Source organism: Oxyura jamaicensis, chromosome 5 (genome assembly GCF_011077185.1).
Source record: "Oxyura jamaicensis isolate SHBP4307 breed ruddy duck chromosome 5, BPBGC_Ojam_1.0, whole genome shotgun sequence".
Taxonomy (NCBI): domain Eukaryota; kingdom Metazoa; phylum Chordata; class Aves; order Anseriformes; family Anatidae; genus Oxyura; species Oxyura jamaicensis.
The window spans coordinates 59,083,929-59,093,190 of record NC_048897.1 but is presented as its reverse complement, the minus strand read 5'-3'; the positions used below and the strand labels follow the sequence as shown (position 1 = coordinate 59,093,190).

Sequence of the window (9,262 nt, the reverse complement as noted above, 5' to 3'; positions counted from 1 at the left end):
CTGCCCGCACCTGACGGCGGCGGCGGCGGCGGCCGCCGAGCGGCCCCGGCCCTGCCCTCACGGCCCGGCCCGCCCCGGCCCCGCCCCGGTGGCTCGCCCCTCCTCGGCACGCCCGGCTGGGCGGGCTCGGAAGACGCCGAGGCGGCCGGCGGGAGATGTGGGCGCCGCGGGGCTCCGCCGCGGGGCTTTGCCCTCAGGCTCGGTGCCCCTCTCAGGGCTCCGCTCGGACGGAGCCCTCGGAAGGACGGAGCCGTGTCCGAGCGGGCACTGCCTCGGGGCTGACAGAAACTATGGGCTGTAAGGAGTGAATTTGGTTTGAGGCTTGTCAGCTCGGCCTTTTCTTCATTAGGATGAAGATATTATTAGATCAAATCTTGTCAACAGCTGCAACCCTGTCCCCAACAGAGATTTCAGCATTGTAACCAAAACAGCTATCACATTTATACTTTCCCCTCTCCCCCCCGTGATGAGTTCAAACCTAACTTTTTTTTCACTGAGTAGAAGTTAGACTCAGCAGAGCCAAGGCGAAACAAAAACTAATTAAATAACATCATTCTGGGGGATAATACTGAAAAGAAAAATGCAGTGTGCTGTCTGCACCTGGCTTACACTTCTAAGCATAGGTTGAAGAGATCCAGGTGATGGCACCCCCTCCCTGGGCAACCTGTCCCGAATGCCTGACTGCTCTTTCTAAGAAGAAATATCTCCTCATTTCCCACCTAAACCTCCCCTGGTGCAACTTGAGGCCAATCCCTCTTGTCGATAGTTATCTGTGAGAAGAGGCAGACCCCAGCTCCCCAGAGCTTCCTTTCAGGTAGCTGCAGAGAGCACTAAGGCCTGCCCTGATCCTCCTCCAGACCAAACACCCCCAGTTCCCTCAGCTGCTCCTCACAGGACTTGTGTCCCAGGCCCTTCGCCAGCTTCGTAGCCCTTCTCTGGACACACTCCAGGGCCTCGATGTCCTTCTGGTAGCGAGGGGCCCAAAACTGAACACGGCACTCGAGGTGCGGCCTCACCAGAGCAGAGCACAGCGTCTAGATCCTGCTGGTGTTGCTGTGCTTGGGCCGGGTCTGCCCCCTGTGCCAGCCATGAAAGCTGCTGGGTCAGCCCTAGCTAGCTCCATACTTAAAATCCTGTCAATACAGATATTGGAGAAGTTCTGAAATGCAGTGCTTAGAACCTACGGAAACTCCATGTGCCTTTTATTTTTTACAGCTTTTGAAAACACAGGTATTTGCTAAGAGGAACACACGTGAAAGCGCACACTTGGCACAGGGCAGGCCCAGCCCGAGCAGCACGGCCTCAGCAGCGGCCCCATTCGGCGGGCGGAGCGGCGCTGACAGGCCGCGGGGCCCGGCCCGCCTCAGCGGCCACGCTGCGGGGCCAGGCGGAGCGGGCAGCCCGGGGCCGGCAGCCACCTACTGCCAATGTCACCCACTAAACCATGGCCCAAAGCACCAGGTCCAGTCTTGCCTTAAACACCCCCAGGGATGGTGATGCCACCTGGGAAAGTTTTTTGGAAAAGTTTATATGTGATTGCCTGTGGTGTCGATGGACTGGGAACCTGTCCTTAAGGGCATAGGAATGGAACAGAGCTGGCAGCTCCTCAAGGCCACCCTTCTGAGAGTGCAAGAGCTCTCCATCCTCCGGCAGAAGAAATCGAGCAGAGAAGGCAGGCGACCAGCATGGCTGAGCAAGGACCTGCAGCTTAAACTGAGGGAGAACTGGCTTCCTCAGACGTGGAAGAATCTGAGGTACCCCACAAATGCTTTGCCTCACTCTTCACGAGTGGTCAAATTTCCTGTCTGTCAGGACCCTGAACCTTGAGGAGAGGGTGAGAGGAGCAGATTCCATCCCACTGCGACAGTGGAACAAGTCCAGGCCTGCCTAAGGAAATTTGCACCTGGGGTGGTGAGAGAGATGGCTGATGTGGTTGCTGAGACACTCTCCACCATATTGGAAAAATGGCTGTTGGGTGAAGCCCCTGGTAACTGGAAAAAGGGAAACATGACTCCCATTTTTAAGAAAGGGAGAAAAGAAGGCTCAGGGAACTACAGGCCTGTGAGCCTCACCTCTGTTCTGGGAAGATCATGGAGCACATCCTCCTGGAGGACATGTTAAGGCATGCACAAGATAAAGAGGTGATCCAGGACAGCCAGCACGGCTTCACCAAAGGCAGATCTTGCCTAAGCAGACTGTGATGGCGTGACGGCATCGGTGGACAAAGGAAGGGCGATGGATATCATCTACCTGGACTTGAACACAGCCTTTGATATGGTCCCTCACCACATTCTTCTCTCTACATTGGCAAGGTATGGATTTGAACTATTTTGGTATGGATTTGGTATGTTTTGGTATGGAAATGTATGGATTTGGACTGTTAAAAGGATAAAGAATTGGTTGGCTGGTCGCAGCCAAAGTGTTGTGGTCAACAATTCTATGTCTGACCGGTGGAGGCCGTTCCACAAGTGGTGTCCCTCAGGGCTTGGTCTTGGGGCCGGTGCTCTTCAACATCTTTATCAATGACATAGACAATGGAATCGAGTGGAAATGGAAAAGGATGTGGAGCTCTTGGAACGGGTCCAGAGGAGGGCCGCTAAGATGATCAGAGGGCTGCAGCACCTCTCCTGTATAGAAAGTCAGAGGGAACTGGGCTTGTTTAGCGTGGAGAAGAGAAGGCTCTGGGGAGACCTCATTGCGGCCTTCCAGTACTTGAAGGGAGCGTATGAACAGGGGGGGAATGCCTGTTTACATGTGTTGGTAGTGACAGGACAAGGGGAATAGTTTTAAAGTAAGACAGGGGAGATTTAGGTTAGAAATTAGAAGGATTTATTTCACTCAGAGGGTGATGAGGCACTGGAACAGGTTGCCCAGAGAGGTTGTGCATGCCTCATCCCTGGAGGTATTCAAGGCAAGGCTGGATGCAGCTCTGGGCAGCCTGCTCTGGTGGTTGGTAACCCTGCCCAGAGCAGGGGGGTTGAAACTAGATGATCTTTAAAGTCCTTTTCAACACAGGCCATTCTGTGATTCTCTGATTCTGTGACTGAATCTGCGTAGCCCAAGTATCTTTCTCAGTCCCATGTCCATTGAGCTTTGGAGCAGGTTACAGGGGAATGTGTTGCATCTCAAAGCTGCAATTTTGTGAAGCTCATTGTGAGCAGAAATATTTCTCCAAGTACAGAAAAGGCAAAGGAACAAGGCACCAAGAGGTAGACAACTGTATTTATGAGAAATCCAAACCTAGACCATAGGCCTACGGTGTTGTCGTGCACATTGCAAATGCAACCTGATTTTTCTAAAAAAATCCCATAGACCTTCCCCCTCTTTTCTGCCTATTATCACACTACAAGAAGTCAGTTTTCTAGTTCATGGTTTCAACATATCTGTTAGAAATGAGAAATCAAGTTAGATCTTGGCAGCAACCAGCATATTCAGTAGGTGTCTGGAAATACTTTGGAAGCACCTTGATTATTTGAATTCCAGACAGACATGGCAATATTTTCAATTAAAGGAAAAAAAAAATGGTTTTATGCTTGCCCTGGAATTTGAATTTGTCTGCAAGATGCAGACAGATAATGTTTTTTTTGCAGTTAATTATTGACACTTTAGAATTTAAAACCTAATAGCTTTCAACCATTGAAGTGAGAGTTGTTTTCAACAAATGAGAATACTCATTGGGGAGGAAGTTCTCCCTTTTCTTTCCTACCTTTGTCATTTGTTTTTTTGCTTCTCTTATTCAGCCGGTTAGCAATGACCTCTCTTTCTCAACAGGGCCATGTAGCAGAAGTGGTCTATCCCTAAAAATTGTGCTGTACAATTTCAGAGCATTGTGCAGGCTTTTGCTTTTGTTTGCGTCTAGAAACAGATACAAAAGAAAAAAAAAAAAAAAAAAAACTTTTGAAAGTTCTGAGCCTATATTTGAACTTAGGCATAGAAGTTTCAGCATCAGGCAGCAGAGTTTTAGTTTCCTGTGTGCTTCAAAGGCCTAAATGGGACCAGGTATCAAGAGGAAATCTTAATCAGAAAAAACGAATTACAGCAAGTCCTTATCGTGAATTCAGAATCTGCTAAACCAGATGTACTGATCTATGACTTCTGTTTGCTGTTAAATGATGCTCTTAGAAATAGAGAAGAAAAATGATTTCCATGAATAGGATGAAACTACCAATCCCCTTCACAAGGGCATTTGGAAAGGTTGAGGGGGGAAAATATGGAGAAATTTGCCACCAGAGAAAACTGTTACATTATTTTTGTGGAACAAAGAGCTCCATTCCATTATTTCATAGAAGATACCATTTAACAAAGCAAATTAAATTGTAAAAATTGTCTAAGGTACTAAAAACAGTGTAATATATTAATCTAAATAATAGTGTAATGTATTAATCTAAATAAGGTATTAAAAATAGTGTAATCGGCTAATAGTATAGTGAAGAAGTTCACAGAAATGGCTGTTTTTCCCTAAATAAACCTTATTAATTTTTAATTGTTGGCCGTCATTAAAAAGAAGAAAGAATGTATGAGTAAGCAGGTCTATCTCAGAATAAAACAAAACACAAGCTTTGTTGGACAATGAGCTTCAAACGTTAGGGAAAAACTCAGGTGTGTGTTTGGTAACAGCTTATTTTTAAGCGTATGCCACGAAGTTCCATTTAAATTCCTGGATGGGCACTCTCCTGCACCCCCTCGTTACATCACCAAAACCAGTGGTGTACATATTAGTGACTGAAACATGCATTTTGTTTCCCATCTTTTACATGGCGAGGACAGTTAACACTACTTCTCTCCACCTGATCTTCACAGAATGCCATTCTCCTTGACCGATCGTTTAGGAAGCCATACTGTATTATTGCAGTACAACATACACAAGACCTTCGATACTCTTCCAGCACCTTCTGGCTGGAGATACACACCCGACCGGCATCAAGTTGTTTTATGAAGCACGTTGGTCAACATACAACAGAACGTTCAAGCAGTTCTACTTGCGTCGAACAAACTCCTCAGCTGAGAGCCAGCTTCCCAGTTTGAATTAGCCAGAGCAGTGCTGACTTCGCAATAGCACATGCCACGCAAAACCTGGGAAAATGCTTGCTCTTCTCTTCACTTACTCTGCTTCGAAGTGTTAAGCAAACACTCGTGCATTTGGCAATACCTGACAAAGTGCATGGTGAATCAAGAGAACAGCTGCAGGGTGTTTCCCTTACTAGCATGACGTAAGGCTACACCTGATGCTCCACTGCCTTCCTTTATCACCGGGGCTCCTTACAGCAGGGAGGACAGTGTTCTATGCAGTGCAGCGCTTTCCCTGAGTGACAGTACTCTGCATTTTGCTCTCATGAGGCAGAGAAAGCACTGTCTCACTCTTCAGTTTTTTCTCTATCATGGTCATCCATTTCTCGTTCCAAAACACCAGCCAGCATTTTCAATAAAAGGTGTGCTTTTCCTCTTACCTGCCCACTTCTTTACTTCACCTACAGCTCTGATTCTTCCTGTAAGATTTTTTGGAGGGTAACCGAGGACCTCAGCTTCAGTTAGCTTGGCTGGTGCTCAACACTTGAAAATATTTTAAGCTGAGCTGAAAAATACTGAAGCTGATGTAAGGGTAGAATTTCCACATGGTCTCGTTGATCACATTGTACCTTATTTTCCAGCATTTAAACGGTTAATATTTTAGTTGTCCCTGTATCATACTTGTAGTACAAGTGTTGTGTTTTCCTCAGGAGAGTAAGTTCAGTGCCATGAAGTAACTCATGCCAATAAACAGCTCACGTGCTGGCTCTAATGTGGTATTCTTCAGCAAGTGTTATTTTAGTTACTGATTTAGTTAAGCGCCTTCGTGATGCTTGTATATAACAGATTTTTTTTGCCTGTTTATACTACAAGAATCACATGCACTAACAAATAAATACATAAGCAGTGTTACTTTCTGAAAGATAATAGGGCTAAAAGTCACTGGCCTTTCTAGGAACTCTTCCAAACCCAGAAACGACTCTGAAACTTTGAATTGTTTGTTAAAGATGTGGGAAAACAAAATGAAGCTGCCCTCTTTACTTTTTAGAATAGAAGACTTTTTTTTTTTTTTTGTTATGCACACTCAAGTTGTAGTTAGTAGTTTTGTTTATCTACCACCTGGGAATTGGCCCGGGTTATCCTAGATTTCTCCAGTAAAACTGACACAACGATCAGAGGAAAACTTAGACCTGCTGATTCAGACTTGGGTTTGGATTTGCTCTTGTGCAGCTATTTGACAAGTGTCCGAGAAAATAATGAAAAGGGTTGCACTGCAGTTTAATGAGGTTTTGCACTACGATATTTTCTTCTATTCACTTTGAATATACTGCAGTGTGGCATTTATTCTAGCTCTTAAAACAGCAACAAAACACATTGTGGATTTGTTTAAAGAAATCACAACCATCCACAGAAAAGCTTGATCCTGTAAAGCCAAGACTTTATTTCCTGCTGTGTTTTATCATACCACTAATTAATTGCCAAGGGCCTGCAAGTCGTCTTTCAGAAAGCCTTCCTCTTCAGTTCAGCCCACATGCAGACTACAGTTTGTATTTTAAGAGGCTCGAGGGAGTTAAACAATATAAAAAAAAAAAAAAAACAGTTTTTAGTTAGTGATTTAACTCCCAAGCTAATAAGAATCTTTCCTATTGTTTTGCATTTTTTCCATGAAGATCTTGTGTGTCCAGAGCAGGGCTCTGAAGCTGGTGAGGGGCCTGGAGCACAAGTCCTGTGAGGAGCAGATGAGGGCACTGGGGTTGTTTGGTCTGGAAAACAGGAGGCTCAGGGGAGACCTTATTGCTCTCTACAGCTGCCTGAAAGGAAGGTGTGGGGAGCTGGGGATCGGCTTCTTCTCACAGATTGCTAGCGATAGGACTAAAGGGATTGGCCTCAAGTTGCACCAGGGGAGGTTTAGGTGGGAAATTAGGAGACATTTCTCCTTAGAAAGAGCAGTCAGGCACTGGGACGGGTTGCCCAGGGAGGTGGTGGAGTCACCATCCCTGGGGGTGTTCATGGCAAGGTTGGACGTGGTGCTTGGGGACATGGGTTAGTGGTTGACATTGGTAGTAGGGTGATGGTTGGACCAGATGATCTTGAAGGTCTTTTCCAACCTTAATAATTCTATGATTTGAAACTGAAGCTCGGTATTTCTTGGAGGAATGCATTCTGATTACACGTAGCAAAGCACTGTACCTGTACCCAGAGGTTTGGAGGCTTTGCATGGAAGTAACCGTGCTCTGTGTCAGTGTTACCTGGCAGCAAAGTCCTGGGTGTCCTCACTTAGGCCACGTGGTCCCACAGGATCAGCCTTCAGATCAGCCAGAGATCTCTGCTCTGGATAGGGAATCTTCATGCTCTCAGTCTTTTGAGAGGATCAAGTGTTTTTTTGTCAAGAGGAAAAGATAGCTTTGCCAAAATGATAGCTTCAAAATTTCCCTCTGTTAATGCAACTTGGTACTACTCTGTGCCCTCAATAGCGGGAAAAAAATAATTCTTGTCACTAAATGTCCATAGATCCTGCCCACAAATTTATAAAAAACCTGAATATCAAACCCTTAAATCAGCGTACACTAACAATACTAAAATTGGGCAAAAAAAATACAGCATCAAGGGAGCTAAAACTATTTGCATATTCGGGTCACATTCAATCACTATTTTTTTGCCAAGACAAAGAGGAAAAGAATCTAAATATAGCGTGTTCTGTTTTGTTTTGTTTTTGAGGGAGTGAAATAAATGAATCTTTTCATTCAGTAACATTTCCCTCCCCACCTGGGATTTGACATTTTTCTATGGAAAAACGAACATTTTCTTTTCGCATTAACTCCCACTGATTCCGTTAAGCAGTCCAGCCACCGAACTAGAAAAACAAAAATGTAGTCAACACCTAGGATTTGTCCTTGTGCGACAGGAAAACAAGCTGCCCTCTGACAGACATGCTCTGTGGCCCCCTAGAGTTCTGAGAAGAGGATTAGTTCATTTACTAATTAAAAACCAACTTTGCAGCAGAACTGCAAACTACACCAAAGACCCCCACGATCTGCTAGAAAAAGCAGCTCAACATGCCCCAAATTGGGAACCATGTGAGAACCGTGGGGAAGGAAGAGAGACAAAAAGACAATTCCGGTGAGTTTACAAGAAAATTCTTACAGCAGCAGCAGCTTCGAATACGTGGAAAATCGAAGCCAGAAACGCAGTGGTACTGCCATTATGCCCAGCTAGGACGTGAGGAAACGTGTAGCAGGCTCACACGCAGGACTGGCCGAGAATGACCCTGCCCTGATGTGTTCAGCTCAGGCTCCATCTTACAACTAGAACTCGTTAGACGGCTGATACAAGGGCTGGGTGGGAGTTGGGGGTATTCTGGTCAGTATTCACGTCTAACGCAGTGCATTTAAAAGTTGTTTTTTGCTTGTTGGTTTGTTTAAGGAATGAGTAATAGAAGCAAGGGTTTTGTATAGCTGCAGCATCCCTCTAAAACTTCGTGTGGTAGAGAGTGCATCGAGCATTTTGAAGAGAGAGATTGATTTCTAACAGCATTAAAACAAAAAACCAAACCAAACCAAAAAAAACACCTACAGCTAATCTTATGCAGAATGGTTTCCTCTGTGAAATTTCTTGGGGAAAAAAAGATATAAACGTGGGTCCGTGTTTAAGATGCAAGAGAAGCCCAATGGTGAGTGAGACTTGGGCACTTTGTATGTTATCACACGAATTGCTGCAAACAGTTCTAAACACTCATTTCGCTGCAGGATGTAGAGCAACTGCAGATCTTGCTGTAAGAACAGCTCTCAGGTATCAGCTGTTCTTAGGAATAGTACGTACCTCAACAGGAAAACTCATGCTCTAATTTAAAAAAATAATCTACATAAACTGTCCTGGATAAAATAAATAAATAAATAAAATATTACTTGCTGGGATCCCCTGGGAACCTGTCCTTAAGGGCATAGGAACGAAACAGAGCTGGCAGCTCCTCAAGGAAACCCTTCTGAGAGTGCAAGAGCTCTCCATCCTCCGACAGAAGAAATCAAGCAGAGAAGGCAGGCGACTGGCATGGCTGAGCAAGGACCTGCAGCTTAAACTGAGGGACAAGAGGGAAACGTACAGGGAGTGGAAGCAGGGTTGTGAAGCCTAGGAGGAATACAGGGGCGCCGTCCAGATGTACAGAGATGGGATCAGGAAAGCCAAGGCACAGATGGAGCTGAACTTGGCAGGGGATGTGAAAAATAAACAAGGAGGAGTTCTACAGATACGTAGGCAG

General features: G+C 45.5%; 1 protein-coding gene across 1 annotated transcript in view; it reads right to left on the bottom strand.

Annotated features, from left to right (window-relative positions):
• ABCC8 (ATP binding cassette subfamily C member 8) overlaps positions 1–77 on the bottom strand; it is a 77,552-nt gene extending 77,475 nt beyond the window's left edge. Inside the window, exon 1 of the mRNA XM_035328392.1 lies at positions 26–77. The gene's annotated coding sequence lies outside the window, so the exon portion shown is untranslated. The remainder of the gene's footprint in view (positions 1–25) is intronic.
• Positions 78–9,262: the final 9,185 nt, after the last annotated feature.